We start from the raw sequence: 16,143 nt of genomic DNA on the forward strand, positions 1-16,143 counted from the left end.
AGACAGAGATAATTACTTAATAAGTAAATTATCTTGCTACGGACAGTACTTATTCAAAGTTAACAAGTGCTCATTGACAATTATTAAAACCTTAATTAAATATAGATGGTTGTTTGTTAATTGAATCTATTTCGGGCCATCAGAGTTCGAGTCCTAGTATTCTGAGGGATTGGGACACAGTGGGTAGATGTTGGGCTTAGGGACAGATCTAGGATCAGATCATCCTCCAAAAATCCTAATCCTAGACATTTAGGGTGGAAATGCAAAACTGACCCTAGATCTAGGGGTACCATTTCATTCTACTGCATCGGGGCACCAATGTGTGTGTGTATGTGTGTGTGTGTGTGCGTGCGTGCGTGCGTTCGTTGTTAAGAAGTGTGAAATGTTCAATGCTCTCTTGCTGATGTATAAGATAGTGTGCAGGTGTAGATAAAGACCACACATTCAGAATGTGTCTTATCTGCCTCTGTTGCAGCTTGGGTGAGACAGTGGGAATACCCTGGCCAGGACGGAACACACACACACACACACACACACACACACACACACACACACACACACACACACACACACACACACAGAAAAACAGACAGTGTTAATCTGCATTTAACCATGCACTGTAATAGACACACCCAGACAGTTTAACCCTCTCAGCAGAGCGAAAATGATAGAAACAGAGCTATAGATAGAGAAATGATAGGAGTGGTGGCCTTACATGAACACCCCCATGGTTCTCAGTAGACACCCCGACTCGTTACCTCCCTCCCACACACAACCACTCCCCATCACGGCTCTTCATCCACAACATTTCCCAGGCCACGGCCGACACGACTCAACGGCCCAATGCCCAGGAGTGAAGGGGTTAGTGGGGCCGTGGGGTGGTACATATGTAGGATCTTAATTTGAGCTGGTTTGCAACAGCAGGAATATAATCCTGCAGCAACAGGAAATTTGAATTTTTATGTGGATTATAATTCATGGACATTTTTGTAAGGGTTTATACATTTTTTGCAAGGGAAAATCAAGTCTGAAATTTCAAAGTGGAAATTACAAACTTCAGAAGCCTTTTTAAACCTCAAATACATGTATTATATTGGAGGACATTTATCCTGCAGCAGGGTGATCAAATGAAGATCCTACATCTGTAGCAGGACTGGGGTGCATGATAGCCATGGTGGACCATGGTACAGTCAATCCTCCGCCACCCCAGTCCTGCTGTGTTGGGAAGTTCTCACACACCTAGTGGTGTTCAGTAGACAGAGACCCATCCATCAGGACGCTTACTGATTTACCTAAATCCTCCTTGCCACCTTCCCTCCCTCCCTCCACTCCCTCCCTTCCTTCCTCCCTCCCCCTTCCTCACTCACTCACGTCTAGTGTGTTTACCTGTCAAAGAAAAAGGGGTGTTGAACTGATCAGGTTGAAGATTTCTCCCAGAGTCCCACACCTTCTTTTGTGAAGATAACCTGAAAATGTTCCTGCTATGATGTTACACTTAGGCAAGTCATGTTTGGTGGTAGAACACCAATCAACTCCCCCACATACACCACCGCACACACACACCCCGACACACTACACCCTCCCTCGTGGACCCCGTCGCCCACCCATCCCTGTCCAGGAGGATGTCCACATGTGAGCGAGCAGCGTGGATTAGAGGAGGAGGCTGGGAGCAGTGGAGCAGGGCAGATGAGAACCGAGAGAGAGAGAGAAGGAGAGAGAGCGAGAGAGAGAGAGAGGAGAGAGAGAGAGAGAGAGAGAAGGAGAGAGAGAGAGAAGGAGAGAGAGAGGAGAGAGAGAGAGAAGGAGAGAGAGAGAAATGGAGAGAGAGAGAGAAGGAGAGAGAGAGAGAAGGAGAGAGAGAGAAGGAGAGAGAGAGAAATGGAGAGAAGTGAGAAGAGAAGGAGGAAATAGAGCGGACACTAGACTGGGGCGCGTCCTGTCACGCCATTAAACAGTGTGTCGAACATCCCATTTCCCCCTCGCACTTCCTCCCCCTCGCCCCCTCACACCCTAATCCCTTTATTCCAAACTTACTCAAGAGTAAGCATGTGTGAAATTGCGGACTTTCTAATACACATGCTGTGGTCTAGGCTGGCCCCAGAGGTGACTGTGGGATACTGCAGGGTGCCTGCAGAAAGGAAGGGAAGGGAAAGGGGTTACCTAGTCAGTTGTACATTGGAATGCATTCAACTAAAATGTGTCTTCCACATTTAACCCAACCCCTCTGAATCAGAGAGGTGCGGGGGGCTGCCTTAATCGACATCCACGTCATCGGTGGCCGGGGAACAGTGGGTTAAAAAGACAGAGTGCAGAGGTGAATCATGTCATAATCAACAGTGATTTCTGTTTAACCACCCTTTTCAGCCTGGCAAAATGGCTTCCATCCTATATCTACATGCAGGCTAGACAATGTCCATGTTTGAAGAAAGACACATTTTGAGGACATACAAGCTTACACAGGACTGTAAAATAAAGCATTACCAATTATTGCATTCTCTGAGTATTTGAACAGGTCCTATCATTCAGTATATTTCTCCTAGCCATACCTAACCATCCCAAACACCACGCAATAAGATGTAAGGCACCATCCATCTTTCACATAGGCTACTTTAGTAAACATAATAAACATGTTTGTTATGTTTTGTCTAATAAGCATCTATTTTTACTCTGATTGTGTGATTTGCCTTCTCTCTGGGATCAGAGGAAACGTTCGCTCAATGACAGAGGAATTGATGCTGTATTCCTTTGTTTGCTGAACATAACACGTCCTTTCCCCCATTGTGCAGTAATATGGCTATTTGCTAAGTCAATTTGAATCTCCCAGCCTCCAAACACATGCAAATATGGAAAATTATATGTGTTTGAGAATGGTAAATTCCAACTGAGGACCATACTGTTTTCAAATAGGGTACGGTGGTGTTTGTTGGAAGTTGGTAAAAGCATAAAATGGGGGGAAAAAGGTACATTTAAGGCTTAATTCTGTATGTCTTGAATTATATACCACAATTTAAAAGATGTACCAATGTCTCAGTCCTCAAAATATGTACAAATATCTCAGTCTACAACCTTTCCACCACAGTGCTCCCTCGTCAGCATGTGTGCTTGTGCATTGCTCCCGGACTAAGGGAAAAATCGGAGCAGAAAGCAGAACGGAGACTGAGGGACAGACAGGAAATAGAGGAGCAGTGGCCTGCGGTACTACGTCCTGCTAGCAGGTAATCATGGTGAAACACTAACTGAACATGACTCAACTGGGCATACAGCAGAGGTGGACATCTCTCCGCCTGGAGAGCTCCTGGGAATTTAGGCTTTTGCTCCAACCCTGCTATAACACACCTGATTCAGCTCATCAATGTCCTGAAGAGCATCTGCTAAGTACAACGTCTAAACAAGCACAAAGCATGGGCATTTCCCAACAAGATCTCACGGTTTGACTTGGTTTGACTTCAGCATTCAACGTTTGTCCGGAGGGGATAAACATCAAATTTCGAAGGTTAAGTTTAAGCATTAATTCCAAATGGTTAAGGTAAGGGTTATGGTTTGGGATAGGGTTAAAACAATGAGCTGGAGCTCACAGCTTACACCCATCCACCATCAATGCCTTAGCAAGCCTACTTGATCGTAATATCGCTCACTGTTGCCCCTAGTGGCCGGTTTTGAAGGCATCTCCTGACGTCCTGGGGACCTGGATGAACATCGATTATCACCTTGGATCTCGAATGACCTGGCTGCATTTCCAATCCAACAGGAGTGATTCCAGTAACGTACAACTTAACACATTGACCAAGCCTGTTTAAACCAAAATGGTCATGACAATGGCATGTTAACAATGAGTGTAGTGAATGCCTTGCTAGATGACACAATAGTCCAAACTGAGAGCAAATCGAAGCCTAACCCCAAGCCATCGACCCCATGGCCTGCATAGCCCCCAGATATAAGGGTCATTGTCTCCACAAAGCCCTCTGTTCTCTGTTCACCTCTTTCTTTCTCTCTGGAAGGGTGTGATCAGCTTGGGGAGAGGCAGGCCTATAGGGAGTCCCCACTGAACAGATTAGATCAGTGGCCTGCCTGCCTCTCTGTCTCTGTCTCTGTCTCTGTCTCTGTCTCTGTCTCTGTCTCTGTCTCTCTCTCTCTCTCTCTCTCTCTCTCTCTCTCTCTCTCTCTCTCTCTCTCTCTCTCTCTCTCTCTCTCTCTCTCTCTCTCTCTCTCTCTCTCTCTCTCTCTCTCTCTCTCTCTCTCTCAATTTCAATTTAAGGGCTTTATTGGCATGGGAAACATATGATAACATTGCCAAAGCAAGTGAAGTAGATAGTAAACAAAAGTGAAATAAACAATACATATTAACAGTAAACATTACACTCAGAAGTTCCAAAAGAATAAAGACATTTCAAATGTCATATTATGTATATATACAGTGTTGTAACAATGTGCAAATAGTTAAAGTACAAATGGGAAAATAAATAAACATAAATATGGGTTGTATTTACAATGGTGTTTGTTCTTCACTGGTTGCCCTTTTCTTGTGGCAACAGGTCACAAATCTTGCTGCTGTGATGGCACACTGTGGTTTTTACACCCAGTAGATAAGGGAGTTTATCAAAATTGGGTTTGTTTTCAAATTCTTTGTGGATCTCTGTAATCTAAGGGAAATATGTGTCTCTAATATGGTCATACATTTGGCAGGAGGTTAGGAAGTGCAGCTCAGTTTCCACCTCATTTTGTGGGCAGTGTGCACATAGCCTGTCTTCTCTTGAGAGCCAGGTCTGCCTACGGTGGCCTTTCTCAATAGCAAGGCTATGCTCACTGAGTCTGTACACAGTCAAAGCTTTCCTTAAGTTTGGGTCAGTCACAGTGGTCAGGTATTCTGCCACTGTTTACTCTCTGTTTAGAGCCAAATAGCATTCTGGATTGCTCTGTTTTTTTGTTAATTCTTTCCAATGTGTCAAGTAATTCTCTTTTTGTTTTCTCATGGTTTGGTTGGGTCTAATTGTGTTGTTGTTGTTGTCCTGGGGCTCTGTGGGGTCTGTTTGTGTTAGTCTCTCTCTCTCTCACACAAACACAAACAGATACTGATCCAGCTCCCTGGAGATCAGAGAGACAACACTGGGCCATGGCCTCTGGGAGTTGGTGGAGCATGGAAGGGGACCCTACTTGCCCTAAGACCAGGTGGCTCTGCATTGTATGGGCAAGTCTCTCTCTCTCTCTCCAAACTGCCCCCTGCATCTCAGGTGCGAGCTCGTGCTCTGTCCCGTAGTTGCTAGGCAACATGTTCCTTCGGCGGACACCCACCTGCCTTCAGGCTTCAGTGGTCTAAATGTGGTCTTAATTGCAAATTGAGTGGGAGAGCGGGCGGGCGGACGGACGGACGCCCCCTGAATGTGAAACAGGGAGCACTTGCAGCCCAGCTCACCTTGTGGACATGGGGGGACTCATCCAGGGGCATTGACAGGGACAAGGAGCAGAGGAGAGGGAGAGGAGAGGAGCAGAGGAGAGGGAGAAGAGCAGAGGAGCAGAGGAGCAGAAGAGAGGGAGAGGAGCAGAGGAGAGGGAGAGGAGAGGGAGAGGAGTAGAGGAGAGGGAGAGGGAGAGGAGCAGAGGAGCAGAAGAGCAGAGGAGCAGAGGAGCAGAGGAGCAGAGGAGAGGGAGAGGAGCAGAGAGGGAAAGGGAGAGGAGCAAAGGAGAGGGAGAGGAGAGGGAGAGGAGCAGAGGAGAGGGAGAGGAGCAGAGGAGAGGGAGAGGAGAGGGGGAGGAGTAGAGGAGAGGGAGAGGAGCAGAGGAGAGGGAGAGGAGCAGAGGAGAGGAAGAGGAGAGGGAGAGGGAGAGAAGCAGAGGAGAGGGAGAGGAAGAGGGGCAGATGAGAGGGAGAGGAGCAGAGGAGAGGGAGAGGAGTAGAGGAGAGGGAGAGGAGCAGAGGAGAGGGAAAGGAGCAGAGGAGAGGGAGAGGAGAGGGAGAGGAGTAGAGGAGAGGGAGAGAAGTAGAGGAGAGGGAGAGGAGCGGAGGAGAGGGAGAGGAGAGGGAGAGGGAGAGGAGCAGAGGAGAGAGAGGAGCAGAGGAGAGGTAGAGGAGCAGAGGGGAGGGAGAGGAGAGGGAGAGGAGCAGAGGAGAGGGAGAGGAGCAGATGAGAGGGAGAGGGAGAGGGAGAGGAGATGGAGAGGAGCAGAGGAGAGGGAGAGGAGAGGGAGAGGAGTAGAGGAGAGGAGAGGGAGAGGAGCAGAGGAGAGGGAGAGGAGCAGAGGAGAGGGAGAGGAGCAGAGGAGAGGGAGAGGAGAGGGAGAGGAGTAGAGGAGAGGGAGGGGAGCAGAGGAGAGGGAGAGGAGTAGAGGAGAGGGAGAGGAGCAGAGGAGAGTGTGGTTCAGGTAATAAACACACACATTCACATACACACATGCATGCATGCACACACACAAACACATGCATGCACACATGAACCCACATACCCAGTTGCACGCACAAAATATATTAATTACAGAATGAGTCATAGAGGCATAGGCAGATGCTTCTTCAATACTGTAGAGCCAAAACAGTAAACATGAAACCATTGACTCATAGTATTGACTCAAGTTTTTCATAACATTTAACCGGGATAGTAGTAAGTACACTCTTAGACAAAAGGTTTCCAAAAGGATTCTTCGGCTGTCCCCATAGGAGAACACTTTTTGGTTCCAGGTAAAAGCTTTTTTGATTCCAGGTAGAACCATTTTGGGTTCCATGTAGAACCCTCTGTGAAAAGGGTTCTACCATGAACTCAAAACGGTTCTACTTGGAACCAAAGGGTTCCACCTGGAACAAATAAGGTTCTTCAAAGGGTTCTCCATTTGTTTAGCCTGCTATTGCATTTTGAGATGTTAACCCTGTTTTGTAACGCCAAGGTAGTGGGTTCAATCCCCGGGACCACCCATACACAAAAATGTATGCACGCATGACTGTAAGTCGCTTTGGATAAAAGCGTCTGCTAAATGGCATATTATTATTATTATTATTTTCTTAACAGAAATATAAAGGTGATTTCAGCATTTTAGAGTTGAGGCCTGCCTGCACACAAACCTATCTGGCCAAAACTCTTAGACAGAGCATATCGGAGGCCCATTCGCTAAATTCAATTACCAGAGCCCTATACAGAATCCGCAGGAGACAACATTACACCGGATGCTCATTTCGACTCCTCTCTTGCCAAATCCCCAAAGAAATCTCCTTCAGTCGGACAATGCACTTTTTCCCATTTGAAAAAAAGAAAGAAAATCAATATCTGCTTTCAATACATGGGGAAGCCAATCAATACGGCTGGGGCCTTTTGTTCCCTTCTTTCTCTCATTCTCTGGCAAACGATAAACAGAAACAATGGTGTATGGTTATCCAAGGGTCAGGGTGCGAGGGGGAGATAGAATGGGCTGATGGGATGAGGGTGCTTGTGTTGGAATCACCTCTCAGGATAGCCACACTTTACACAACTAATGTTTTTCATCTTTCATGGCATGTTGGAGACACACACACATAGTTTACAAACTTCTGTTTTTCTCTTACAGCTTGTAGAATGTGGGGTGAGAAGGACAACATGTGTGGCAAGAGAGAGAGAGAGAGAGAGAGAGAGAGAGAGAGAGAGAGAGAGAGAGAGAGAGAGAGAGAGAGAGAGAGAGAGAGAGAGAGAGAGAGAGAGAGAGAGAGAGAAGAGAGAGAGAGAGAGATGCCCTTACACACATTGGGCCTCCCTTGCATCAGCCTTGCCAGAAATGTATTTTAAACCAAACACGCACGACATGTGCTATTGCAGAAGTGTCTGAACTCTGAATAAACAAGCTGGTCGAGCAAATTGTCCATAGCAAGTGGACGTTACATTGTATTGAGGTAACTAGTGTTTTTCCCAAGGTTGTTGTCTTGGTAGGGCACAAAGGCCTCTGAAGCTTCATTAAATTCTGCAAACACCAAACAAGCAACTGAGGCCAATAGACTCCCATTATTAGTAGGCAGGGGCAATCCCGCTAGGCGGTAGGTTGAGTAATGGTTGAGAAAGGATTATGTCTGTCCACAAAGTAGCCAAATATCAAACAAGACATAAAAGCGGGACATTTAGCAGGACATTTCCCGGTCAGGCAGGGTGGACTGTAGCCCAGTACAGGGCAGGGCAGCCTGGGTCTTCACAGGAACCTCTTTAGGAGATACTGATGATGGTTTGGGAGGAGGGTTGGAGGGTTGCTAATTGAGTCTCAGCAATGAGCTGTATGATGACTAATGTTTTCTGGGTGAGGTGCCCAGTGTGGATTTGCTCTGGCCTATGCTGCTGCTACCCTACTCTTTCCTGTTTCTCCTGTCCTCTCCTCGAGATACCGGTTTAACACTGCTAGAGACTGTAGGGGACTGTAACTCCTTTGTTTTAGAGGGTGAAGTGTCGCCCCTTCTCTCTTGCTCTCTCTCTCTCTCGCTCTTGCTCTCTCTCACTCCCCTCTCTCTCTCTAACTCTCTAACTCTCTAACTCTCTCACTCTCTCACTCTCTCACTCTCTCACTCTCTCACTCTCTCACTCCCTCCGTCTCTCACTCTCTCACTCTCTCACTCTCTAACTCTCTAACTCTCACTCTCTCACTCTCTCACTGTCTCACTCTCTAACTCTCTCTTCTCATCTTCTCCTTAACCATTATTAGTGACTCAATCCTCCAGAGGGCAAACAAACTTTGTAGAAATTCTCCATAACCCACCAAGCAGAACCTATTTTCCTCTCCATGCAATTAACTGCACCAACATTTACAATAATATGATTACAGCCACTTTGGCAAAGAGGAGGGGAGCAGCAATATTAGGTATCAGCAAGGGGTTGATCGTAATGGTCGCATTTCCGAGAGACTAGCATTTTCTTTCTAGCAAATAGAAAGAGCTACTAAATTCTCCTTAGGCAGTAAAAGCCAATGCAGTGGAACCAAGAGAACAAACACAGCCAACCACTTCACTCTCCCCCCCCTCTTTTTTTCCTTATTTTTTTTTTACTTTTTCCCCCTTCTCTTACCTCCCTCCAATTAATTAAGCCTTTCACGGGCATGTAATTAGGAACATTAGCAAGTCATAAACTTGCCACGAGTCTCTAAATTATGTGCAGGCCCTTAGCAATTTGTTTGTAATTCCTTTTCGGGGTGACAACGACTCTATGGAGCCCTGTAGATCTTCCTGGTTGCCCACTGCCAGGGTGGGTATGAGAGGTCCTTACTCCGCTGAGTGTAGGGCCACATGGTGCCCACTCCAACTCATCTGGCCCAAAGACTGTTGTGTTTGTTAGGGGAGGGAGAGCTGATCCCTAGTCAGTGGTGAAGGGTAGTACATAACAAGTAAACATTTTCCTTGTTTCTCTTTTCTCTCTTTTATTTTTTATAGAAATTTATATAATTTATGAAAATATGGTGATAATATATCATTCCATGATACCAAATTTAAAGAACTGAAGATGAACACACACACACGCACACACCTTTTGTGCTCGTGTGTCAGCGGGTTGGGTTTCTAAAAACACCATTACACTCTCTGTCTGTCAAGCTGCCATTGCAGTCACATCAAACAGCATCAGGGAGCAATGCAGGCCCCGGCCCTTTATCTTGTAAAATTCAACACGTTCCACAATAATTCACACTAACTGTGACAATCTGCAGTGGGACGACTGCCTGGCTCCTCACTGTGAGATCAATAGCCCACTAATGCTGCGCAAGATTCATTTTTAATTCCCTATTATTTATGGCAAGTATTCAGAGAGCCAGAGAAAGAGAGAAAAGCGAAAAAGGAGGGGGAAATGAAGTGGAAATGAGAAAATATGTTGCAAAGCAGACAGGTTGTCAGAGTATGCTGTATGAGAGCTAGGAGTGGATAATATAGAGAAGAATTGTGAGGGTATTGAGGATGTAGTGTCCAGTGTGGATGTAGGTTGGTTTGGGTCATGCTGTCCATTGATGATGCAGGCGGTTTGGGGAAGAGAGGGCAGAGGGGAGGAGTGGTGGGTGAGAGAGGGCTGAGGGTGAGAGGGGCAGGTCTCTGAGCCACAGTGGGGGCTGACAGGAGGGCAAACGTAACACTCACTCCATCGCTGTGGGGCACTGTATGCCCCCTGCCCCCATAGAGGGGGACACCTTGTATCCACCACAGCAAAACGCTGACCACAGGACCAAATTATTGATAGGACCCTGTCCTTATTCTACATCTCTCTCTCTACTTCTCTCTCTCTCTACTCCTCTCTCTCTCTACTCCTCTCTCTCTCTACTCCTCTCTCTCTCTCTCTCTCTCTCTCTCTCTCTCTCTCGCTCTACCTCTCTCTCTTGCTCTACCTCTCTCTCTCGCTCTACCTCTCTCTCTCTACCTCCCTCTCTCTCTCTCTGTCTCTCTCTACTCGCTCATCTGGTAGGTAAAAATAATAGTTGCAAGGTGTGTTTCTCTCTGGTCTTTATTATAAAAAATTAAATGATACAATTGTGTTATTGTGTGTTTTGGGGTATATTTTGTTTCAAATCCAGGTGTCTGTGGTTGTAGGGATGCTCTGGCTGGAAGGGAGAGAGGAAAGGAAAAGGAAATGAAGTGGGAATAGATTGATTAGGCAAATAGAAGCCTTATACGCTCAACACACATTACATCTGAATTTTCATACAGGACATTGAATGTTTTCAACAAATTGTCATTGCACCATATCTGCTACTGCATTCATATATCTCACAACACGTGTTTTAAATCATATTTAAAACCCATATTGCAGTAAATGATGCAAACAAGTTTGGACTGGATTTAGATCCATAGAGACACAGATCCTCTGATAACGTGGTAACTACTTATTGCACATACACACCAGTGGCGGTCGGTGCCATTTAAGATGAGGGTGGAAGTTTATTTTTTTTATTAGCATGGCCTTATTTCTATTACAGCATATTGGATGACTGTCATTCATATTCCATTCACCCAGTTCAATGTAACATTGACAGGTTTAGGCTACTTACTACATGATCCTCGAATTGACCCTATACCCATCATGAGGTTGCTACAATCTAGCCTATGAATGAAAGTTTACAATGTAGGTGCACAGGTCGAGAGAAATTTGAGTAATCAAGGTGACAGACATTGACACATTCAATACCGCCTTGCACAATCTTGCCTGCATCTAGCTGATCTAGTGTGTAATTATTAGTCCAACAGTAGCAAACAAGAGTTTCTATTGGACAAATTCAGGTATGTTTATCCCTGTTTCGTTCCATTTGCTTCTATTTATGAATTTTTTTTCAACAGAATCGGTGCAATGAATACACCCCTGATCATACGCAAACACAGTTTACTTTCATAGCAGCCATATTGTTGTATAATTCCTTCTCGCATCTACGCGCTCTCTTCCTCTCACCTTTTCCCTTCGCTTGTGGACTTCAGTGCACAACACATCAGCTGTCTGTGACCAGGCGAAAAAACCTTTCCAAGCCAAACCTTCATATCAAAACCACTAAACGCTACACACAGCCTACATCATTGTCACCATATTAGCTAACTTCAAGTCAACATCAACATAGAGTGAGGGAAAAAAGTATTTGATCCCCTGCTGATTTTGTACGTTTGCCCACTTACAAAGACATGATCAGTCTATAATTTTAATGGTAGGTTTATTTGAACAGTGAGAGACAGAATAACAACAAAAACTTCCAGAAAAACGCATGTCAAAAATGTTATAAATGTATTTGCATTTTATTGAGGGAAATAAGTATTTGACCCCTCTGCAAAACATGACTTAGTACTTGGTGGCAAAACCCTTTTTGGCAATCACAGAGGTCAGACGTTTCTTGTAGTTGGCCACCAGGTTTGCACACATCTCAGGAGGGATTTTGTCCCACTCCTCTTTGCAGATCTTCTCCAAGTCATTAAGGTTTCGAGGCTGACGTTTGGCAACTCAAACCTTCAGCTCCCTCCACAGATTTTCTATGGGATTAAGGTCTGGAGACTGGCTAGTCCACTCCAGGACCTTAATGTGCTTCTTCTTGAGCCACTCCTTTATTGCCTTGGCCGTGTGTTTTGGGTCATTGTCATAATGGAATACCCATCCACGACCCATTTTCAATGCCCTGGCTGAGGGAAGGAGGTTCTCACCCAAGATTTGACGGTACATGGCCCCGTTCATCATCCCTTTGATGCGGTGAAGTTGTCCTGTCCCCCAGAAAAACACCCCCAAAGCATAATGTTTCCACCTCCATGTTTGACGGTGGGGATGGTGTTCTTCAAACACGGCGAGTTGAGTTGATGCCAAAGAGCTCGATTTTGGTCTCATCTGACCACAACACTTTCACCCAGTTCTCCTCTGAATCATTCAGATGTTCATTGGCAAACTTCAGACGGGCCTGTATATGTGCTTTCTTGAGCAGGGGGACCTTGCGGGCGCTGCAGGATTTCAGTCCTTCACGGCGTAGTGTGTTACCAATTGTTTTCTTGGTGACTATGGTCCCAGCTGCCTTGATATCATTGACAAGATCCTCCCGTGTAGTTCTGGGCTGATTCCTCACCGTTCTCATGATCATTGCAACTCCACGAGGTGAGTTCTTGCATGGAGCCCCAGGCCGAGGGAGATTGACAGTTATTTTGTGTTTCTTCCATTTGCGAATAATCGCACCAACTGTTGTCACCTTCTCACCAAGCTGCTTGGCGATGGTCTTGTAGCCCATTCCAGCCTTGTGTAGGTCTACAATCTTGTCCCTGACATCCTTGGAGAGCTCTTTGGTCTTGGCCATGGTGGAGAGTTTGGAATCTGATTGATTGATTGCTTCTGTGGACAGGTGTCTTTTATACAGGTAACAAGATGAGATTAGGAGCACTCCCTTTAAGAGTGTGCTCCTAATCTCAGCTCGTTACCTGTATAAAAGACACCTCGGAGCCAGAAATCTTTCTGATTGAGAGGGGGTCAAATACTTATTTCCCTCATTAAAATGCAAATCAATTTATAACAATTTTGACATGCGTTTTTCTGGATTTTTCTGTCTCTCACTGTTCAAATAAACCTACCATTAAAATTATAGACTGATCATTTCTTTGTCAGTGGGCAAACGAACAAAATCAGCAGGGGATCAAATACTTTTTTCCCTCACTGTATATACTAGAACTAATGCATTAGTAAACCCACTACAATCATGCAGTACTGTGTACAGTTAGTTAGCAAGCAGTTTAGCAGTTACACTGGCAGGCCCCGGTGGCAATAATTAATAAAACCAAAAGCTTACCTTGACTTGGAAGAGTTCCATTATTGGATAGCCATAGCCAGCTAGGTAACATAGCATCCCTCTCTGTTTGAACCAGGCGTTTGAGTAGGCTAAACTAGCTAGCTGCATTTGCTAGCTAAGTAAGTGAAAGTGAAAGTGAAAAAAATACAATATCTCTCTCTCTCTCTCTCTCTCTCTCTCTCTCTCTCTCTCTCTCTCTCTCTCTCTCTCTCTCTCTCTCTTGCTTCTCCTTCATTTGTGAAGAAATTAATTTGTTCAAATCTGTTCAACTATTGCCTTTCTCTCTCTTTGAGGCAGCTACTCACCACATGTTATGCATTGCTTTGCTAGCTAGCTGTAGCTTATGCTTTCAGTACTAAATTCATTCGCTGATCCTTTGATTGGGTGGACAACATGTCGGTTCATGCAGCAAGAGCTCTGAGGTTGGAGGACGTCCTACGGAAGTTGTCATAATTACTGTGTAAGTCTATGGAACGGGGTGAGAACTACAAGCCTCTTAGGTTTTGTATTGAAGTCAGTGTACCCCGAGAAGGATGTAAACTAGCTGACCTGCGGCTACACCATGGTGCTACCCTACAGAGTGCTGCGGAGGCTACTGTAGACCTTCATTGCAAAACAGTGTGTTTCAATCAATTATTTGGTGACATGAATATATTTATTATAGTTTTATCTAAAAAGGATCACTTTTTTAATGTTTCACTCTTTACATTATTATGAAATTCACTGAGGAGGATGGTCCTCCTCTTCCTCCTCTGAGGAGGATCCACTGATTCAGACATTGCATTGTGTTCTATTCTGCTAAATGGTTGCATTTTTACCTAAATGAAACGCATAATTATACTCACCATTGTATTTTCTATATCCTTCTCTATGATTACAGAAAAAAATTGGCGGTATAGAAAAAAAATCGAATCTCCTGATATTTAATGATTCATGGGTAAATTAAATGTATTATCAAAAACACCACTCCTCCAAACTGCGCTCAGACTTTACCGAAAAGCAGTAAACAGGATTTCAACAACCGAAAGCAATTTTCCTGACTTTTTTGCTGAGTGCTCTTATCTGTTTGTCGGTTGTTGTGCTTGTTGAAAATGCAGCAGGCCCACTGTATTGCTTGGTATTTTATTTAATAATATCAGTAATAGGGAACAGGGGCATCTATCATGACCTAACCATCTAGTCCACATACTGCCACTTGAGCAGGCAGAACAAGTGGCAGCAATTTTCCTGTTTCATTTGTTGACCACTTGACCATATGCTTCCCAGGCTGGGGCTCTGGGCAGATGAGCTCTCATTCAGGGCCAGCCTCTACCTCTATCTCTGCCTCAGCTGCAGACATGTGCTGATGAACTGGCCAGCAACAATAGCACGAGCAGAGAGCACACACATGCAGTGCACACACACACACACACACACATACACACAAATGCACATTTCAACATTCTCCCTCCTTTGTTTTATCTCTCTCTCAATCCCCATCTCTCTCCTCCTGCTCTCTCCCCAACATGGCTCTGGTCCCTGGACCGCTTGCTCTTCTCTCTCTCACCCTCCTCCTACTCTCCTCGTCTCTCTCTCTCCCTCCTTTCCTCCTCGTCTCTCTCTGTCTTCCTCTTGTTTTCTTCTATTCATCCAGCATTTCCCCCTCTCCACAGCCCAGACAATGGGAGCCTAGCTGCAGCTTGCCACGGGGCCCCTCCAGACGATGGAGTGTTTTCATGTCGGGGGCCGAGGGCACCAAGGTAAATCCTACAACTTGGCAGACCCGCGTGCCAACCCAGGAATTCCAGCGTCCGCCAGCATCGCAGCACTCTGAATTTTCAGGCTCTCTCTGCTGGATGGCTGCCTTCCACCTCTCTTGCTTGAGCATGTTTTCATTCCCTTGTTTCTTTCTTTCTCCCTCTCTTTCTAACTTTTTCTTTCCTATTAATAAGTGAATGGGGTGAGTTCTCTGCACACATGAAACAAAACGTGTTGAAACCTAGTGAAAGGTGTTGGCTACAGTATATGAACACAATCCATTATCATAACTGCAGTGGTTACTTTGAAAGGTAGCTCCATGCTTCTCTATCCTCCCCCACCACTACAGTCCATCCCAACCTGGCCACTGGAGCCTTAGTAGTGGTGGGTGGGGGGTTGGGTGAATGGCGATGCCATCTGCCCTCACCTTCAGTAGGGGTGACCCCCCCACAGGTGGCACTCCCCTTCGCCTTATCAGGAGGGCAGGGGAGGCACAGGAGGGGGGCGGGCGTGTACATAAAGGGCACTGGCATGAAGAGTGATGGGCCAGGGCACGCCGTCCGCTCCGCCGTTCAGCGTCCGTTCCCCCATTCTCCCTCCTCCCACCATCCATCCTTTATGGAATCATTTGCATATTGCATAGGCTGTGCTGTTTTTATTGAGGTCGTTTTTTATCAGTCCTCTGTGGCGGCCCGACACAATAAATTCAGCTTACTCATGGACAAGGATGACCTTTTTTCTCTAATCAAGCTGTTCCACGCTGAATCCACTCTCTCTCGCACACCTTCCATCTTCCACCTTCCCCCTTCCACCTTCCACCTTTCACCTTCCATCTTTCCCCTTCCCCCTACCACCTTTCCCCTTCCACCTTACCCCTACCTCCTGTCCCCTTCCCCCTACCACCACCCCCTTCCACTTTTCACTTTCCACCTTACCCCTACCTCCTGCCCTCTTCCCCCTACCACCATCCCCCTCCCATCTTCCTCCTGCCCCCTTCCCCCTACCACCATCCCCCTTCCACCTTCCACCTTCCCTCTTCCACTTTCCCCCTTGCCCCTTCCACCTTCCCCTTTTACCTTCCACCTTCCCCCTTTACCTTCCACCTGCCACCTTCCACCTTAACCCTTTTCCTTCCACCTTAACCCTACCTCCTGCCCCCTTCCCCCTCCCACCTTCCACCTTACCCCTACCACCATCTCC

This window comes from Coregonus lavaretus (assembly GCF_964263955.1).
Source record: "Coregonus lavaretus genome assembly, chromosome: 26".
Taxonomy (NCBI): Eukaryota; Metazoa; Chordata; class Actinopteri; order Salmoniformes; family Salmonidae; genus Coregonus; species Coregonus lavaretus.